The sequence below is a fragment of the Drosophila santomea genome, chromosome 2L, assembly GCF_016746245.2.
Source record: "Drosophila santomea strain STO CAGO 1482 chromosome 2L, Prin_Dsan_1.1, whole genome shotgun sequence".
Taxonomy (NCBI): domain Eukaryota; kingdom Metazoa; phylum Arthropoda; class Insecta; order Diptera; family Drosophilidae; genus Drosophila; species Drosophila santomea.
Genome location: NC_053016.2, coordinates 1 through 20291, shown reverse-complemented (window position 1 = coordinate 20291; position 20291 = coordinate 1). Strand labels below are relative to the sequence as shown.

Below are 20291 nucleotides of genomic sequence, written 5' to 3'. Positions count from 1 at the left end.
TTTTCCAATTGATTGACATTAAAAATGCGAAAAAAATTAGGAAAAATTAGGACAGAAAATGACCATCAGTTTGAATATATTTTCATCTCTTTTGTTCTCTACCATTTGGGATTGCTAAAATTTTAGAGAGAGCAATATTTAGCCCACTCCTCTCGCATACGCCAATATTTTTGTTCCCAATAACATGGAAGAGAAAATGAGAGGCAATTTAACTATCCTCTCTCCCTTTTTATTTTGCCTTTTCTGATTTTTTACATAAAAAACAATTCATTCGAGATTGCTAAAATTTTAGAGAGAGCAATATTTAGCCCACTCCTCTCGCATACGCTAATATTTTTGTTCCCAATAATATGGAAGAAACAATGAGAGGGCATTTAAATATCCTCTATGCCCTTTTATTTTTTCTCTTCTTTTTGTTTTTACTCAAAAAAACTTCCTTTATCAGGCATCAAAATTAATAACATGAGAAAACTTACCGATTGCCATTTAAAGAAATTACATTTTTAACCTGTACCTTTTTTTTGCAATCCATAATTAAGATTTACTCTGCCATATAGCATTAAAATATAACCGCTTACGAGATAGTAGGAGTGGCTTAGATATTGCTCTTACCCTCAGTGCCGCAAGCAAAAATGGCAATCGCCAAATGAAATGCAGAGACCAATAAATTGTTGTAGCATATAACGAAGATTAGTTATATTGCGAGCAGATGTAATTGTCGTAGTGCTAACAGTGGCACGCGCTGGTTCCGGCTCTATGTTGTCGGCAATGGGCTGGGTTAGAATTTAAATACTGTAATACTACGTGCTCTTGAAAGTTAAAACAAATAAACTAAAATCGCGTGCGAATAGCCAACAAATAATCTTGAGGGAAAAGAGAAAGCTAGATCGGAAGGAAAAAAAAATATAGTTAAAAAGAAAGGAAATCTCAAACAAAATATTCTAGTGGATCTTTTAGGCGCACCCCCGGAATCTGGAGTGGCCGCTGCCCCACCCTTCCATGATCGCCACGAGCAAAACCATGTTTATTGGCGATCCCATTGGTCCACTAAGAATTCAGGTCACTGCATCAAATCCGCTGTTCATAATCCCAGATAAATAACTTCTATTCGGACTTCATTATAAATTTATTCATTAAAATTAATTAAACCAAAATCTTTCATTTGTTGTTCCTGCTTAACTTAATTTTTAACCTAAAATCCTAATTAGATAACATGTAAAATAGATGTATATATTAATAGAAAGAAAAAGTAAACAAAAATTTTAAAACCCCAAGAAATTACCTAACCTTATTTTGGTTCTTTTACTTGTTATCATGGGCGATTATTATTTTATCATTATTATATTATATATATATAGTTTTATCCTATTTTAATTATTAATGCAAAAGAAATTATTCCTAAATTATTTATTCATTGTAATAGTCGTTGTATATACATATGTAAGTATGAGTGAAAATACAGTGGCTGAAAAGAAAATATGTTTCAAAACCACCTATACCATTCGCATAGGTATTAATATAATATAAATGTAATATAATTCGATAAGAAGAAAAAAAATTAAAATATTTTCAATTTACTACCGGCGTACCCAATATTTCGGTCCTCGACTGTACCTATACACGAGAGAGGCTCGGTGTACACAATATTTCGATCCTCGACTGTACCATGCAATAACATGTTGTCGTAGGTCAAGCCTGGGTTTTGGGTTTCGCGACGAATTAGGCGATCAAAAGAAAGAATAGATTTAATATATAAAACTGTAAAATTTAAAGACTGAAAGAGCCATCCCCCAAAAATGCAATGCCTTTTTTTAAATAATATATCGTTGCAATTAATAGAGACAAATTTTGAGATATAACTTACATGTTATTTTCTCCCACGGCGAAAGTACTTTCTCCGGCGAATTTCTTCTTATTGTTTCATGTTTTGGTCTTGATAAATGTTTGCGGAAAAAGTTGTGTATGGATATATATATATTATTGAGGTATTGCGTTGGATGAATGGCTGGAGTATGATTAACCCATTATGTTTTTAATTTTAATTATTTTTCTATATTACTATTTATTTAAAAAGTTTTTTTTTATTTTATTTTTTTTTCTAGCTGGCATGGCCAAATCTTTCCACCACTGACTTTCACTTTTTACCTCTTTTTTATTTATTTAATTTAATTTAATCTATCTATAATTTAATTTATTCTATATTTAAAATATATATAATTTCCTTTTTTTTTCTTTCTCGGGTATAGTAAACTCGTAGTTTTCGTAACGTTTTAAATTGAATTCATTTTTTTTGTTTTGGCGATCGTTGGTGTCCAATTATTTTATTAGTGTATTAGCACATGTTTGGTAATGCGTGCGGTAAAACCATTAGTTTGTCACCGTGTAGCCACCTCGTGTTATAACCAAAAAAAAATTGAACCGCTTAATGTGAGGGCTTTTGTTTTCCCTTTTTTTTTCGTTTTTCGCTACAGGTTTTGTTTTTCACTGAACTTTTGCGGGGGGTAGATTAATTCACACTAATAACACTTGAACACCGATGGCTTCGGCCAAAAGAGATGTTCTGATGATCGATGTGCATCGGCTACTCTGCTGGACGTGCTGCTCTGGTGGTACGGCTTGGAGCCGGCGGTTGCTTGTGGGTAGCACAAGGTGCCAGAACCTTGTGAAATTATTAAATTTTCAGTTAGATTCTGAAGTAAAAAAAACTCGAATAAATAGTTACCTTTGATCTGGCACCGAAATAACCCCAAATTTAAATACAGTTGGTGGGATTTCTAATCTGGGCTTGGGTACTAAAGACGAAAATAATTAGCAAAAGCGAATTTCACTTTAGAAACTAACTCACCGAAGAATATCGAAATACAAAAAAAAATTATAAAGAAAACGTGGGTGTGTTTTTTTTTTTTTTTTTTTTTTTTTGGTTGGTCGCACCTGTACGTCTGATCACCTCCAAGGTTAAAACGGAAAGAGAACGACCGGCATGGCGTTCACTAGTATGCCCAGGTTGCGTTTTCTTATCTATTACAGTGTAAGCTTGCAATTTCGATAGAACCCAAACTGCATTGATAGGTTAATGGGTAGGTGGCCCTACTTAAAGCAAGTTCCTAACCCCGATAATGCTACTTTCGGACTAACCCAAAACTGTGACAAGCGACACTTCAAATCCCCCCCACTAAAATCACGCTTGATTAGACAATCAAGGGTGATCCACGCTTGGAGCGGAAACTATTGTTTAAGATCCTTCGCATGAAATTTTCCAACAATTCGTCCTTGTAAATCCTCAAGCTCATAATATGCCGAGCCTAGTTTTCTTCTCACTCGAGCTTTTAAGAAGGCTGGAGCTAACTTGGCATTGAAACCTTTTGCAAAATTGCTCTGTTGGAAGTTTCTACGGTAAATTTCTTGACCTACCGCATACGATACTTCTCGACTACGCATGTTGTACGTCTTTTCGTTGCGCGCATGTTGCTTTACCACCTTTTCTTTAGCTTGCTCTCTCATGATATCGAACGAATCGTCCCTATTAAATACAATGGATCTATCTTCTAACAGATTCAATCGTCGTAACAATTCGTATGTAGAACCATTAGTTATCATGTGTTGTCCGAAAACAAGGCGATACGGCGTTTGCTGTACGGCAGTGTGAAGACTTGAGCGAAGTGCACAGCTAATCTTACTGAGGTTCTCGTCCCAGTTGGTCTGATTTGGATGGACATAGGCTTTAATGGCAGCCAGAACGGATCGATTTACTCGCTCAGATGCGTTTCCTTGTGGTGCATATGAAGCAGTGTAGGCGTGGTTAATTCCATAGCTATTTAACAGATTGTTAAAAGCGTGCGACTTAAATTGCACACCGTTATCGGATACGATAGTTTCAGGTACGCCAAAGCAATGGAATAACTCTTCCATATACGGCACGATTGCATCCACAGTAAATTTTTTTACTGCTTTTAGAAAAGGAAATTTGCTAAAATGATCAAGGACTATGAATATGCCAATGTGGCCAGACTTCGTCCGAGGGTAAGGACCCAAATAATCCACGTATAGCCTTTGAAATAGTCGCATACTGGTCGTTACTTTGGCTAACGGTGGTCTAAGCACTTGGTTAGGGTGCTTAGTGCTTTTGCAGACCTCGCATTGGTTAATATAATTGCGAACATCGGTTACCAGATTAGGCCAAAAATAATATCGACGAATTCGCTCTAAGGTTTTATTTATTCCGCCATGAGAAGCTAAAGGATCGTCATGGGCAGCCTTAATAGCCACTGACACTAATTCCGAAGGTAGCCAAAGTTTCCAAACTGATTCATCAGCAACTTGCTCAGCCGAAGCATGCTCGGTACGACGATAAACATAACCGTTTACAACTTTTACGTCGGGACTTAGAAGACTTCCTTGCTCAATTTTTTTCTTCAACTCCTGATAGCTCGGTACTTCAAAAGCTGCTGATTTTAAATCAACCTCAATCGCCGAGAGATCGTTAGCGTGCGTCCGTGACAGCGCATCAGGAACGATGTTTCGACTACCCTTGCGATGCTGTATCGTGAAGTCATAACCCTGGAGCTTTAAAGCCCAACGGGCTAGTCTACTGCTTAGGTCAGATTGATTCATCAACCATTTCAACGACGCATGGTCGGTAATGACGGTGAACGCATGTCCTTCAACATACGCACGAAATTTTTTTATGCTTAATATAGCCGCTAAACATTCTTTTTCGGTGACCGAGTAATTTCTCTGACATTGATTAAGTTTCTTGGACATGTAAGAGATAGGAACTTCGTCACCTTCGTCATTTATCTGCATAAGCACGCCACCAACGCCGGTGTGGCTGGCGTCACAGTGGATATAAAACGGCCGTTGAAAATCTGGGGTATGTAACACTGGGGCATTACAAAGCTGCTTTTTTAAATTCTCAAAAGCTTCATTAGCTGCCTCGGACCAATTAAAACGTAGTTTTCCTTTCAACGCATCCGTTAAAGGTGCTGAGACAGAAGCATAATTTCGAATAAATTTCTGGTACCACCCAGTCATACCCAGGAATCGTCGCAATTGCTTAATAGACTTAGGAACAGGATAATCTACGATAGCACTAATTTTATCCATATCCATTGCGATTGCGCCATTGCCTACAATATGGCCTAAGTAGCTGACCTCCTTTCTACAAAATTTGCTTTTCTGAACATTGATGGTTAATCCCGCTTTTCTTAAACAAGATGCTAATTCTTTCAGAACTAAGACATGTCGTTCAAAAGTATCGGATACAATCAAAAGGTCATCTAGATATATAAATACTTCGTTTTTTAAAGTGCATGGAATTATTCGATCCATTAATTTGGACATGGTTGCAGGCGCGTTGGTAAGACCAAATGGCATTACAGTGAATTGGTAGAGAGGTCTACCTGGTACCGTAAATGCTGTTTTATCACGCGAACTTGGCTCTAGTGGGATTTGCCAATAGGCATCTTTAAGATCCAGGCTCGTTAGATATTCCGCTTTAGGCAACCGGCTTAGGATGCCATCAATGATGGGCATTGGATAAGCATCCTTACGTGTCGCTTGGTTCACCTTTCGGCTATCTATGCATAATCGCACTTTTCCGGGTTTGCGGACCAATACAACAGGGGAAGACCACGCACTGGTCGATTCTTCAATAACCCCTAACGCAAGCATGCGATCCAGTTCATCATACATAAGTTTTTCGATAGCTGGGGACACAGGATAATGTCGCTGCTTGATAGGTACGGAATCGCCAACGTCAATGGAGTGGGAAAGCATGGTCGTTTTCCCTAGACCCATTTCGGCAAAAGAAGGAAAGCATGTGACTACGGCGTTCAATTGCTGTTTTTGTTCTTCCGTCAGAGAACGAACATCGTCTAGGTCTACTGCTGAGAGATTACTTTCTGGACTAGGTTTCATGATAGTATATGGCAATAGCTGATATTTTATCCAAAAGTCGATCCCTAAATACAGTGATTGTTTTAACGAAGGTACGATGTACAAAGTAATATCTTTGGTCATATTGTTATACTGAACTTCTGTGCGAATCTTGCCCACGATGTTTTGGGATTTTCCATCGGCAGTATGAACAATACTTTGAACAGGCTTATGAGGACACTTTTCTATCAGTATTTCTTCGGCTAGTTTTCCACCTATACAACTAATAGAGGCACCAGTATCCATTAATCCAGATACTGATCGGCCAAGAAGTTTTACGTCTGCGTATGGTCGTACATCAGAGGCAATAATTGCTGATAATAAAAACCGTTTTTCGATTTTTATCTGGTCATAAAAATCTCTAATACGCTGTGCAGATCGCGAAGGCTGTCTCTGGTGTTTATTGAAAGATTCGCCGGGTGGACATAATTCGGTAAAAGGATAGTCTGGTTGTTGAGACAAATCAGGGAGAGAGGGTACAGAGCAGCTATTGGTTACTCCGTATTGGTGGCTTTCGTCACCACTTGTTTGTGTGCCCCTTTCAAAGGTGCACGGCCTCGGTAGTTTTTTGAGCGACAATGAGGACATGAAGGAAGGTAGGTGTCTGGTTTGCCACACCCATAGCAGAACACACGACGTTCGGCTAAGCACTCCTGATATCTGTGTCCGATTTTGCTACAATTCCAACAGGATAAATTAATTGCGGAAATTTCAGCTGTCTCTGAATCCGACTCCACTTCGGACTCAAGACTTACCTCCTGCACAAACCTACGAGGAGCAGGAAGAGGTTTTCGGAATCCTGGCTTGACAGTCAGCATGAACGTTTCCCTTTTGCGAATAATACTCCTTAGCTGAGAAATGCTACTGATCTCCTTATATAAAAGCTCATGTTGAATTTCTGGCAATAAGTTTGATCTAATGGATTCTAACACTGATAATTCTGACAATGGTTCAGATAACTTATCAGTTAATAGGATGATACTTTCGTAAAAGTCATCAAAGGACTCCCCTTCCTTTTGTTTACGACGATAAATTTCTGCTTTAATGCTAACATCTGGACGTTCTTCCTTAAATTGATGCCGTAAGGCTTTGCATAAGGCCTTCCATTCAACTTGGGGTACACTTTGGTGGTAACGCCAATACCAATCACTAGCAACCCCTTCAAATAAAATGTTGACATGGCTAGTTAGAAGCATAAAATTACCTTCTAGTGTCTGTTTGGTAAGAGCTTCGACCCTATAGATAAACATATCAATGCTCATGCCTGTTCGTCCAGCGAATCTAATTTTCCAGTTTGCAATTATTTGGCTTACGCGATCAAATCGCAACCCTGACCCTATAGTTGAGAAACTAGATTGATTTGGGACATTACTCTGCACTTGCTGTTGTCGATCTATTAACTCGGCTACTGGAGGTCTTGGCTGTTCGGGTCCAGTAGAAAGTGTCGATAAAATGTTCTGCAGCCCGGTGTGTAAAACCTGCGCTAAACGTTCGGTCTGTTTTGCCGTTGCTACGGCCATCGCCTCGGTTATCTGCTGCATATCATTTAGACCTGGAGACATATTCCTATTGTTTGCATCCTCTGAGGTCGGTATTTCGTTAGATTGGTCCATATTTAACGTTCCTGGACTAGAGTCTATCCGTACTTGTTCTTCAACACGAGTATTTATGCGCGAGGTCCCTGGAAGACTTTGTGTGGACTGACTTAATTCGGTGTTTACAGTTAAATTAAGTAAAGAAGCTTGTAAGGACGCTTTACAAACTGGACAACGGTCGCGATTGGTAACTTTTGTATTGAAGCAAACCCAATGGAAGGTATGATTGCAGCTTGTAGACAACAACTGGGCAGTGTATTCGATAGGTTTCAAACAAATATAGCAATGAGTTTCTTGTTGAAGGTGTTCATAACTACGAGACAACGGCATTTTGTTTTCTTTAAAGAAAAGTTAATTTTTTTTTTTTTTTTTTTTTTTTTTTTTTTTTCGATAGTTATGATATAATTATTTTAGGTGTTTATAATTTTATTTTTCAATATAAATGCATAAAAATATCTAGGGATTATGAATCACTTCAATGAGCAGTTTCGACTATTAACTTTGTTTGGATTGCCCTTAGGATTAAATAGAAAATAAAAGGGAAGAAAATAGTATGAAAATAGATAAGAATGAGTTTTATCAGGGGTAGAGTGTAGTTTATTCACCCACAACTCTAGGTCTAAACTGAAAAGGAAACAGGAAATACAAAAATGTTAACCTGTTTAATCGGTAGGGTATGGTTTATTCACCCATATCCCTAAATCCATACTAAACAGGAACGAAGCTAAGTTTACTTTACTGGACACGAAGCACAGCCGAAGATGAAAAGGCAAACGGCATCAAATTCACTTCCTGCCACTCACGATCCAAGTCAAATAAACTAAGACATCGATACACTTTAGCGGTAGATTGTAGATTCTTTCCACAATATCAAAATCCAGCTAAAATGCAAAAGCCATCATGTGAACTATGGCAAGCGCGGTGAGTAAAGTTTATTACCTAATCCAGCGTCTAGCTCATAATTACATGCGAGTGTTACTTGGTAATAGCACCGTCATACAAGGTACTAGAAAATCCATTGTAACTGAGTCACCAAAAGAAATAAGAACATCAAGATTATTTGGACGCGGTCGAAAGATGTAAGTGACCGATTAAAATTTTATTATTCATTTGGGGCCTGCCGGATCGGGCCCCACGTTGGGCGCCATTATTTATTTGTAGCATATAACGAAGATTAGTTATATTGCGAGCAGATGTAATTGTCGTAGTGCTAACAGTGGCACGCGCTGGTTCCGGCTCTATGTTGTCGGCAATGGGCTGGGTTAGAATTTAAATACTGTAATACTACGTGCTCTTGAAAGTTAAAACAAATAAACTAAAATCGCGTGCGAATAGCCAACAAATAATCTTGAGGGAAAAGAGAAAGCTAGATCGGAAGGAAAAAAAAATATAGTTAAAAAGAAAGGAAATCTCAAACAAAATATTCTAGTGGATCTTTTAGGCGCACCCCCGGAATCTGGAGTGGCCGCTGCCCCACCCTTCCATGATCGCCACGAGCAAAACCATGTTTATTGGCGATCCCATTGGTCCACTAAGAATTCAGGTCACTGCATCAAATCCGCTGTTCATAATCCCAGATAAATAACTTCTATTCGGACTTCATTATAAATTTATTCATTAAAATTAATTAAACCAAAATCTTTCATTTGTTGTTCCTGCTTAACTTAATTTTTAACCTAAAATCCTAATTAGATAACATGTAAAATAGATTTATATATTAATAGAAAGAAAAAGTAAACAAAAATTTTAAAACCCCAAGAAATTACCTAACCTTATTTTGGTTCTTTTACTTGTTATCATGGGCGATTATTATTTTATCATTATTATATTATATATATATAGTTTTATCCTATTTTAATTATTAATGCAAAAGAAATTATTCCTAAATTATTTATTCATTGTAATAGTCGTTGTATATACATATGTAAGTATGAGTGAAAATACAGTGGCTGAAAAGAAAATATGTTTCAAAACCACCTATACCATTCGCATAGGTATTAATATAATATAAATGTAATATAATTCGATAAGAAGAAAAAAAATTAAAATATTTTCAATTTACTACCGGCGTACCCAATATTTCGGTCCTCGACTGTACCTATACACGAGAGAGGCTCGGTGTACACAATATTTCGATCCTCGACTGTACCATGCAATAACATGTTGTCGTAGGTCAAGCCTGGGTTTTGGGTTTCGCGACGAATTAGGCGATCAAAAGAAAGAATAGATTTAATATATAAAACTGTAAAATTTAAAGACTGAAAGAGCCATCCCCCAAAAATGCAATGCCTTTTTTTAAATAATATATCGTTGCAATTAATAGAGACAAATTTTGAGATATAACTTACATGTTATTTTCTCCCACGGCGAAAGTACTTTCTCCGGCGAATTTCTTCTTATTGTTTCATGTTTTGGTCTTGATAAATGTTTGCGGAAAAAGTTGTGTATGGATATATATATATTATTGAGGTATTGCGTTGGATGAATGGCTGGAGTATGATTAACCCATTATGTTTTTAATTTTAATTATTTTTCTATATTACTATTTATTTAAAAAGTTTTTTTTTATTTTATTTTTTTTCTAGCTGGCATGGCCAAATCTTTCCACCACTGACTTTCACTTTTTACCTCTTTTTTATTTATTTAATTTAATTTAATCTATCTATAATTTAATTTATTCTATATTTAAAATATATATAATTTCCTTTTTTTTTCTTTCTCGGGTATAGTAAACTCGTAGTTTTCGTAACGTTTTAAATTGAATTCATTTTTTTTGTTTTGGCGATCGTTGGTGTCCAATTATTTTATTAGTGTATTAGCACATGTTTGGTAATGCGTGCGGTAAAACCATTAGTTTGTCACCGTGTAGCCACCTCGTGTTATAACCAAAAAAAAATTGAACCGCTTAATGTGAGGGCTTTTGTTTTCCCTTTTTTTTTCGTTTTTCGCTACAGGTTTTGTTTTTCACTGAACTTTTGCGGGGGGTAGATTAATTCACACTAATAACACTTGAACACCGATGGCTTCGGCCAAAAGAGATGTTCTGATGATCGATGTGCATCGGCTACTCTGCTGGACGTGCTGCTCTGGTGGTACGGCTTGGAGCCGGCGGTTGCTTGTGGGTAGCACAAGGTGCCAGAACCTTGTGAAATTATTAAATTTTCAGTTAGATTCTGAAGTAAAAAAAACTCGAATAAATAGTTACCTTTGATCTGGCACCGAAATAACCCCAAATTTAAATACAGTTGGTGGGATTTCTAATCTGGGCTTGGGTACTAAAGACGAAAATAATTAGCAAAAGCGAATTTCACTTTAGAAACTAACTCACCGAAGAATATCGAAATACAAAAAAAAATTATAAAGAAAACGTGGGTGTGTTTTTTTTTTTTTTTTTTTTTTTTGGTTGGTCGCACCTGTACGTCTGATCACCTCCAAGGTTAAAACGGAAAGAGAACGACCGGCATGGCGTTCACTAGTATGCCCAGGTTGCGTTTTCTTATCTATTACAGTGTAAGCTTGCAATTTCGATAGAACCCAAACTGCATTGATAGGTTAATGGGTAGGTGGCCCTACTTAAAGCAAGTTCCTAACCCCGATAATGCTACTTTCGGACTAACCCAAAACTGTGACAAGCGACACTTCATTGTCTTCTCTATTGCGACCGAAAATGGCCGGCTAAGAAGGAGTAGGAGTGGGATAGCTATTGCCTCATCACAGTTCCCTAACGCAAACCGGTACCCGAAAAATAGGACGCAGTTTTTATAAGCTGCCTTATAATTGTGTGACTGAAATGACTGCTGCCTAACAGCGAGTACGAGTGGTACAGCTATTGCTCACACTCTCAGTCTGTCAATGCCAAACGGTACCGGAAGAAAAGAGTGCATATGCTAATAAGCTGCCTCCTAATTGTGTGACCGAAATGGCTGCTGCCTAACAGTGAGTAGGAGTGGTCTAGCTATAGCTCTCACACAGTTCAAAAATGGAGACGGCCAAATGAGATGCATATACTTTTTAAAATGCCTTCTTTATTGCGCCCGAAAATGACAGCGACAGAAGGAGTAGGAGTGCCCAAAAATTTTTGTTCATTTTACCGCCAACCAAAATGGCTGCGGAAGAGGGACTTGAATATATATTTAGATGGCATCTTTTATTATTGCGACCGAATATAATCCCGAAAGAGAGTGTAGCAGTTGCTTGTATAATGTACTCCTATATTTTTTTATTGACACAATTGAAGCTTTATAATTATTTATATGAGTAGGAGTGGCCAAAAGTTTTGTTCATATTACCGCAAAGCAAAATGGCTGCGGATTGGGACTTGAATATATATTTAAATGACATCTTTTATTATTGCGACAGAATATAATTCCGAAAGAGAGTGTAGCAGCTGCTTGTATAATGTACTCCTATATTTTTTTATTGACACAATTGAAGTTTTATAATTATTTAAATGAGGCTTTTCTAACGTGCTGCCAAATTGCACGCATTCATTTTATTATTAATGCGATAATTTTTAAATATGCCTACATTGCAAAGTTAAACGGGAATTATTTATTTTATTGCTTAATATCTTAAAACGAAATGATTTAAATTGCCATTAAACAAACTTATTTAAATTAAGATTTACTTAGAGGAGCATTTGCGTGCCTCTGTATAATATGTTTATAGGGACGCCACTGCTAGCTTTTTTTAATATATTTTTTATGGAGTTGTGTACAGTAGCACCACTGTGTATGTATACTTTGCCTGTTTTCTAGCAACATTTTTAATGTAATATGTATAAAGCGTCGACACAGCTCATGTATATTTGACATGTCTGGTGTAGAATTGTTTAATTTATACATGTAAAATACACAAACTGGCGCCACTGTGTACGTAAACTTGGCCTGCTTTATATCTACATGTTTAATGTAAAATGTATACCTTGGTGCTACGAATTATATCCATCTGACATGTATTGTGTAGAATGGTTTACTTTACGTGTATAATATACATAGTTGCGCCATAGAATACATATACTTGACATATTTTAACGGCTTAAATTTAAAAGTAAAATGTATATACTAGCGCCACTGTGCCTTTGTATTTGACGTTTGTGTAAACTTATACTTGTATAAGCCGTTGTGTACGGTGCGCCACTGTACTTTTTATACCAATTGTGCGTGTTAGCGCCATTTAACTTTTAAATACTGTGCAAGGTGGCAACACTGCGGTTTTAATGAATTGTGTACACTGGCAACTCTGCACTTCTAAAAAATATGCTTCTATTGGCACCACTTGTATAAGCTGTTCTGTATAGTAGCGCCAGTGCGGATAGCGGTATTAAACAACACACAACTGCTTTACCAACACACCACACTGCCGCCACTATACTCAACAGCTTTAACAACACTGGCGCCACTACACTCTACTGCGTAGGAAAGAAAGAAAAGGAAAGGAGACGACATATCGGGAAACCGAATTGCTACACAAGAAGCGCAGATTGAGCGACTTTTTGAGATGTTTCTATTGGCACCACTTGTATAAGCTGTTCTGTATAGTAGCGCCAGTGCGGATAGCGGTATTAAACAACACACAACTGCTTTACCAACACACCACACTGCCGCCACTATACTCAACAGCTTTAACAACACTGGCGCCACTACACTCTACTGCGTAGGAAAGAAAGAAAAGGAAAGGAGACGACATATCGGGAAACCGAATTGCTACACAAGAAGCGCAGATTGAGCGACTTTTTGAGATGTTTCTATTGGCACCACTTGTATAAGCTGTTCTGTATAGTAGCGCCAGTGCGGATAGCGGTATTAAACAACACACAACTGCTTTACCAACACACCACACTGCCGCCACTATACTCAACAGCTTTAACAACACTGGCGCCACTACACTCTACTGCGTAGGAAAGAAAGAAAAGGAAAGGAGACGACATATCGGGAAACCGAATTGCTACACAAGAAGCGCAGATTGAGCGACTTTTTGAGATGTTTCTATTGGCACCACTTGTATAAGCTGTTCTGTATAGTAGCGCCAGTGCGGATAGCGGTATTAAACAACACACAACTGCTTTACCAACACACCACACTGCCGCCACTATACTCAACAGCTTTAACAACACTGGCGCCACTACACTCTACTGCGTAGGAAAGAAAGAAAAGGAAAGGAGACGACATATCGGGAAACCGAATTGCTACACAAGAAGCGCAGATTGAGCGACTTTTTGAGATGTTTCTATTGGCACCACTTGTATAAGCTGTTCTGTATAGTAGCGCCAGTGCGGATAGCGGTATTAAACAACACACAACTGCTTTACCAACACACCACACTGCCGCCACTATACTCAACAGCTTTAACAACACTGGCGCCACTACACTCTACTGCGTAGGAAAGAAAGAAAAGGAAAGGAGACGACATATCGGGAAACCGAATTGCTACACAAGAAGCGCAGATTGAGCGACTTTTTGAGATGTTTCTATTGGCACCACTTGTATAAGCTGTTCTGTATAGTAGCGCCAGTGCGGATAGCGGTATTAAACAACACACAACTGCTTTACCAACACACCACACTGCCGCCACTATACTCAACAGCTTTAACAACACTGGCGCCACTACACTCTACTGCGTAGGAAAGAAAGAAAAGGAAAGGAGACGACATATCGGGAAACCGAATTGCTACACAAGAAGCGCAGATTGAGCGACTTTTTGAGATGTTTCTATTGGCACCACTTGTATAAGCTGTTCTGTATAGTAGCGCCAGTGCGGATAGCGGTATTAAACAACACACAACTGCTTTACCAACACACCACACTGCCGCCACTATACTCAACAGCTTTAACAACACTGGCGCCACTACACTCTACTGCGTAGGAAAGAAAGAAAAGGAAAGGAGACGACATATCGGGAAACCGAATTGCTACACAAGAAGCGCAGATTGAGCGACTTTTTGAGATGTTTCTATTGGCACCACTTGTATAAGCTGTTCTGTATAGTAGCGCCAGTGCGGATAGCGGTATTAAACAACACACAACTGCTTTACCAACACACCACACTGCCGCCACTATACTCAACAGCTTTAACAACACTGGCGCCACTACACTCTACTGCGTAGGAAAGAAAGAAAAGGAAAGGAGACGACATATCGGGAAACCGAATTGCTACACAAGAAGCGCAGATTGAGCGACTTTTTGAGATGTTTCTATTGGCACCACTTGTATAAGCTGTTCTGTATAGTAGCGCCAGTGCGGATAGCGGTATTAAACAACACACAACTGCTTTACCAACACACCACACTGCCGCCACTATACTCAACAGCTTTAACAACACTGGCGCCACTACACTCTACTGCGTAGGAAAGAAAGAAAAGGAAAGGAGACGACATATCGGGAAACCGAATTGCTACACAAGAAGCGCAGATTGAGCGACTTTTTGAGATGTTTCTATTGGCACCACTTGTATAAGCTGTTCTGTATAGTAGCGCCAGTGCGGATAGCGGTATTAAACAACACACAACTGCTTTACCAACACACCACACTGCCGCCACTATACTCAACAGCTTTAACAACACTGGCGCCACTACACTCTACTGCGTAGGAAAGAAAGAAAAGGAAAGGAGACGACATATCGGGAAACCGAATTGCTACACAAGAAGCGCAGATTGAGCGACTTTTTGAGATGTTTCTATTGGCACCACTTGTATAAGCTGTTCTGTATAGTAGCGCCAGTGCGGATAGCGGTATTAAACAACACACAACTGCTTTACCAACACACCACACTGCCGCCACTATACTCAACAGCTTTAACAACACTGGCGCCACTACACTCTACTGCGTAGGAAAGAAAGAAAAGGAAAGGAGACGACATATCGGGAAACCGAATTGCTACACAAGAAGCGCAGATTGAGCGACTTTTTGAGATGTTTCTATTGGCACCACTTGTATAAGCTGTTCTGTATAGTAGCGCCAGTGCGGATAGCGGTATTAAACAACACACAACTGCTTTACCAACACACCACACTGCCGCCACTATACTCAACAGCTTTAACAACACTGGCGCCACTACACTCTACTGCGTAGGAAAGAAAGAAAAGGAAAGGAGACGACATATCGGGAAACCGAATTGCTACACAAGAAGCGCAGATTGAGCGACTTTTTGAGATGTTTCTATTGGCACCACTTGTATAAGCTGTTCTGTATAGTAGCGCCAGTGCGGATAGCGGTATTAAACAACACACAACTGCTTTATTTTTGACGTTTCTGGTGAAAGTACGGAGACAGAATGATTTATTTCTGCCCCGCATCCACGCATTTATTTGCCTGTGATTACACAGAGTGCAATATCTAGGTACAATTATTTTCGTTTTTGAGTTTGTACATTTGTGGGGATGAGTGTGAGGGTTGGACAGGTGTGGTAAGTATACATGTGTTGGTATTTTCTTACTTATAAACATTGCGTGGATGGTAACATTAACATATGGTTTTTAGTTTGTTTACATTTTGGTTTGTTTACATTTTGAAGTTCCGATTTACATTATTCAATTTAATTAAGTATAATATTAGTTTTATTTCTTTTTTCAGATGCCCCCGCCAGAGGGACGGAAGCATCGAACCTCGGGAGTCATTGCCGGTGGGGAATGGGAGTTTCTTTGTCCCAGTTTTTTGCAGCCGCAGGCTGCGCGCGAAATTCGAAATTTCGAGTTGGGCCAGCATTTCTGGTAAGTAGTATTCATGGTGGAATTTTTGCCGGCTGTCAAATGTGGTACTTTTTACCACTACAGCGGCCGTTATTTTGCGTTTGAGTTTTCATTTTAGTTACAGCAGTTTCACCAGTCGTCAGATTTTATTTTCGTGTGAAAATCCCGCGCCGCCGTCAATTTAGATTTCTTTGGGTCCGCTGGCAACATTTGGCGATGGAGTCTGCTTTTTTTGGGCAGAGAAAACATCGCTTTCGTGGAGTTTGTTGTTGCCAGCAGCACCGCGTCTGCCAGATAAATTGCAGGAGGCCGCCAACCCGCCCATGGGTCTCATCGCCAGCCGTCAAAAGGTCCAAAGCGCAGTGGATTCCCGCGCCGCCGTTTTTTTTTGACGTTTCTGGTGAAAGTACGGAGACAGAATGATTTATTTCTGCCCCGCATCCACGCATTTATTTGCCTGTGATTACACAGAGTGCAATATCTAGGTACAATTATTTTCGTTTTTGAATTTGTACATTTGTGGGGATGAGTGTGAGGGTTGGACAGGTGTGGTAAGTATACATGGTTTGGTATTTTCTTACTTATAAACATTGCGTGGATGGTAACATTAACATATGGTTTTTTTTTTTTTTTTTTTTTTTTAAATTTTCAACGCCTAATAGACGCTGGCATTTTTATTGTACTCTGATTTTTCTTTTTTAAAAATATATAGTAACAATTTATGGCATATTTACATTTTTGGATTTGCGGTATTTATACGCGCTTAGTTACAAGTGTTAATTTAGGAATTACATTTACGAGTGACATTTTTGGTTAACTTGGCTGCGGTTATGCGCGCATTTAAATTTAACATTACTAGGAGAAATAGTTTGCAACAATTTACAGTTTTAGATTTCTTGGTAGTCATTTTGCGCGCCATAGTTTAAGGTATCGGTTTAAGTTTAAAGTAAACATAAAAATTGCTTATCATTAGAGGGGACAGTTATAAGTAGATTTTAGAATAATATGTAAGTTGATTTGCATTAGACAGGCGTTGGCGTGGTGTCCAGCGATGAGACTATAATTGACGGCGGCGACGAAAGTTGGTTACTATCATCCGACGAGATAGATAGTACTGTTGCCCATCCTTCATTTATGTCTCCATTATGGCCGTCCATTTTGTTGTTGCGTTTCGTGTTTTTCACTTTAAATAGCTGCTGCACAGGCGCCACTGCCGGGTTAAAAAAGCTACTGACTTGCCGATTTGTGTTCGGAGCGAAGGCGGGCTGTTGGACTTCGATAAATCGACAGGAAAAAAACACGGCTGGTACTCGATGTTATAGTATTTTTAACCACCTGATTGTTATCGATATCCCGCGAAGCTTTTACCGGCATCGGTAGCTGGTCTCACACTCCGATTTAAATTTGGAGCGTTGGCGGGCTGTTTGACTTCGATTAATCGGAAGGAAAAAAAAAAAAAAAAAAAACATGGTTGGTACTCGATGTTCTAATATTTTTACCGCCAAATTGTTATCGATATACCGCGAAGCTTTTAACGGCTTCGGTATCTGGTCTCACACTCCGATTTATGTTTTGAGCGTTGGCGGGCTATTGGGCTTCGATATATCGGCAGGAAAAACATGTCTGGTACTCGATGTTCTAGCATTTTAACCGCCAAATTGTTATCGATGTCCCGCGACGCGTTTCCCGGTATTGTTGGCATTATCGGTAGCTGGTCCCACAACTCCTAGGCAAGAAGCGTGTGTAAATTGTGTAAGTGATTAAATGTGTTATAGTTTTGAGCAGTAATTAACAATATTATTGTTGCTTTCAGTGTCGTTGCTCACAACGCCGCTGTGGAGATGCCAGCATATAACAGGCAACGGCCCATCCGGACCGTCAACCCCAATGCATGCATTCCAACTGTGGCTGGCGAAAAGCATGCGGCGCAGTGTGACGTCATCAACAGGAAGAAGCCGGTTGGCCGTAAATGCAATTTTATACCAATCTGTGGGGGAAAAATTAATCAATACTTATTTTTTCCAGATCGGATTGTCGAATCATTTGCCGGTCCAATACGGTTTGGGCAGGGGCCAAGCTAGGAGTATGCCATCTGGCAGCTGCGGCAAAACATTGCCTTCTGCTAATTCCGCCGTTGCTGTTTTAGCTGCTAGTGAGTGTGTCACCGCCTACATGAGCCCGAAGAGCCGAGGGCTGGCGCCAGTTTGCATTTATGAGCCGCTGCCGTTGCTGCTGCAGGCATCGGAGAGGTGGGCAGCGTAGGCCTGCTTCCATCTTCAGGCTGCTGTCCGTCGGATGACCGTCGTCTTCTCCATCTAACAAGCCCCTGTTACCGGCCAGGGCCAGGCGAGGAGTACGGGACGTCTGAAAGTGCCGATGGTTTTTGCTGAGGATCCATTTCCTGCTACCGGTGCCGCTGGTGTTGTTGCTGCTGTTGCTGGTGAGTGTGTCGCCGCCTGATGCATTTCAACACACAAAATGTATTAGAAGGGGAGAAACTAATCCAGTCTTCTTTCTTCCAGGGTGACAAGCCACTGTTTGCTGGCACGTGATGATTGACCAGGTGCCAAGAAGAAGTCAAGTCGCAGGGAATTGTCAAAGGCCAAAAACACCCTCTGCTGCCGATGCTGAGGGCATCGGTGCTGATGTTGCTGCTGCTGCACAGTGAGTCGTTCAGGTGAGGGCTGGCGTCAGTGTTCGCAATTTGGACGTCTGTATCTTCTGCTGTTATTTCAGGATTTACTGTTCTTATTGCATGGCAAGCCTGTTGCCGCCGGCCGAAAGGACGCGCATTGGTGTCTCCAGTGTCTTCGCCCAGGCCTTCAGCCGGCTCCTGCCAAGCGTTTCAGACGGTCCCTGTGAAAGCCGCTGGTGCGCTGCATCATACAGCAGTTGAATTGGAGTTGTTTTGGACACAGCCATGCAGACGCCGCTGACCCTGCTGGCGCTGTTGTTGCTGCCGCTGATGTTCCAGTCTCTCCTCATTCATCTGGTTCGCAAAGCCCTGACGCTGCGTATGCGACCCCTGGTGCTGCTTCCCATGCTTCAGTAACTTCTCCTCCAGCTTATTGTTGGTGGGCGTGCATCGGGGGCGGATCCTCAAGTTTCCGGCGCTTCAGTCTCCACATCCGGGCTTTCAGAGAGGGCTTTTGTTGTTGCTTTTGCCGGCCTTGCTTCTGCTGATTGCTGTAGCTGCTGCCATTGTGGGCTAGACCTGTTTCTGCTGCTGTTGTTGTGTCGTGGAGGTTTGGTGAGAGAGATTGTAAGGAATGGAAAGAAAACTAATACATATTCTCTTTCTTTCAGGGAGGAGCGCTGATGAGGCGTCAGATGCAGCAGCAAATGGAGCCGTGAAAGCAGAAATACCGCAGGCGCTAAAGCCCCCGGTTGGAAAGGAAGAATGCGCCGCAGTCCCGCGTCTTCAACAGGAATACGCCAGTTTGCCACGAGTGATGATCCTGCTTGCGGTTCCTTTGCTGCGGCAGTTTCTGCTTTTGGGGCAAACATACACAGCATGCTGTTCAAGGCGCTATTCCGGCCACCGGATTTACGACGCCCCGCTTCTGCGTAGGCATACGCTGCCGGATCCTCCAGTTAATGGCGCTTCAGACCCCTAATGCAGGGCTTCCGGATTGGTGGACGTGGGCGGCATGTTGTTCTTCACCCTGTCGTGCTTCTGCTCGGTGCCGTTTCTGGCCTTGCCGGGATTATTGCTGTCGCATTAGGTGAGCCAAGCAGCTGCAAGTCGTCTGCTGCCGATGTTGTTGTAGTTGCTGCTGTTGGTGAGAAGGGTCGTAAGCTGAAGGGAGAAATTAATCCGTGCTTCCTTCCTTATTCCAGGACGAAACGCCGGGAAAATTTGTCGGTCCAGTACAATTTGCCTGACCCCGAACGAGGAGTCGGGTCGTCGGAGAATGCCGAAAGGCTTCTGCTACAAAGTCTCTTCCTGCTGTTGCTGACGCTGTATGCTGTTCCCGCTGCTCGCTAGTGAGTGCATCGCCGCATCAAGATCTCGCTCAGCATGGGGGAGCTGATTAGCACGATGCCGCATATATGCCATGATGTGAGCTTCCCAT

At 40.5% G+C, this 20291-nt stretch overlaps 2 long non-coding RNA genes across 2 annotated transcripts; both read right to left on the bottom strand.

The window, feature by feature from the left end:
* Positions 1-1272: 1272 nt before the first annotated feature.
* Positions 1273-4417, bottom strand: LOC120444048. Its single transcript, XR_005615614.1, has 3 exons — positions 2846-4417; positions 2723-2792; positions 1273-2659 (listed from the first exon to the last, which is right to left on the bottom strand). It is a non-coding gene; the product is annotated as an uncharacterized LOC120444048 (long non-coding RNA).
* A 5705-nt stretch (positions 4418-10122) lies between these two features.
* LOC120444047 lies at positions 10123-11161 on the bottom strand. The gene is made up of 3 exons (XR_005615613.1): positions 10858-11161; positions 10735-10804; positions 10123-10671 (listed from the first exon to the last, which is right to left on the bottom strand). It is a non-coding gene; the product is annotated as an uncharacterized LOC120444047 (long non-coding RNA).
* Between the last annotated feature and the right edge of the window lie 9130 nt (positions 11162-20291).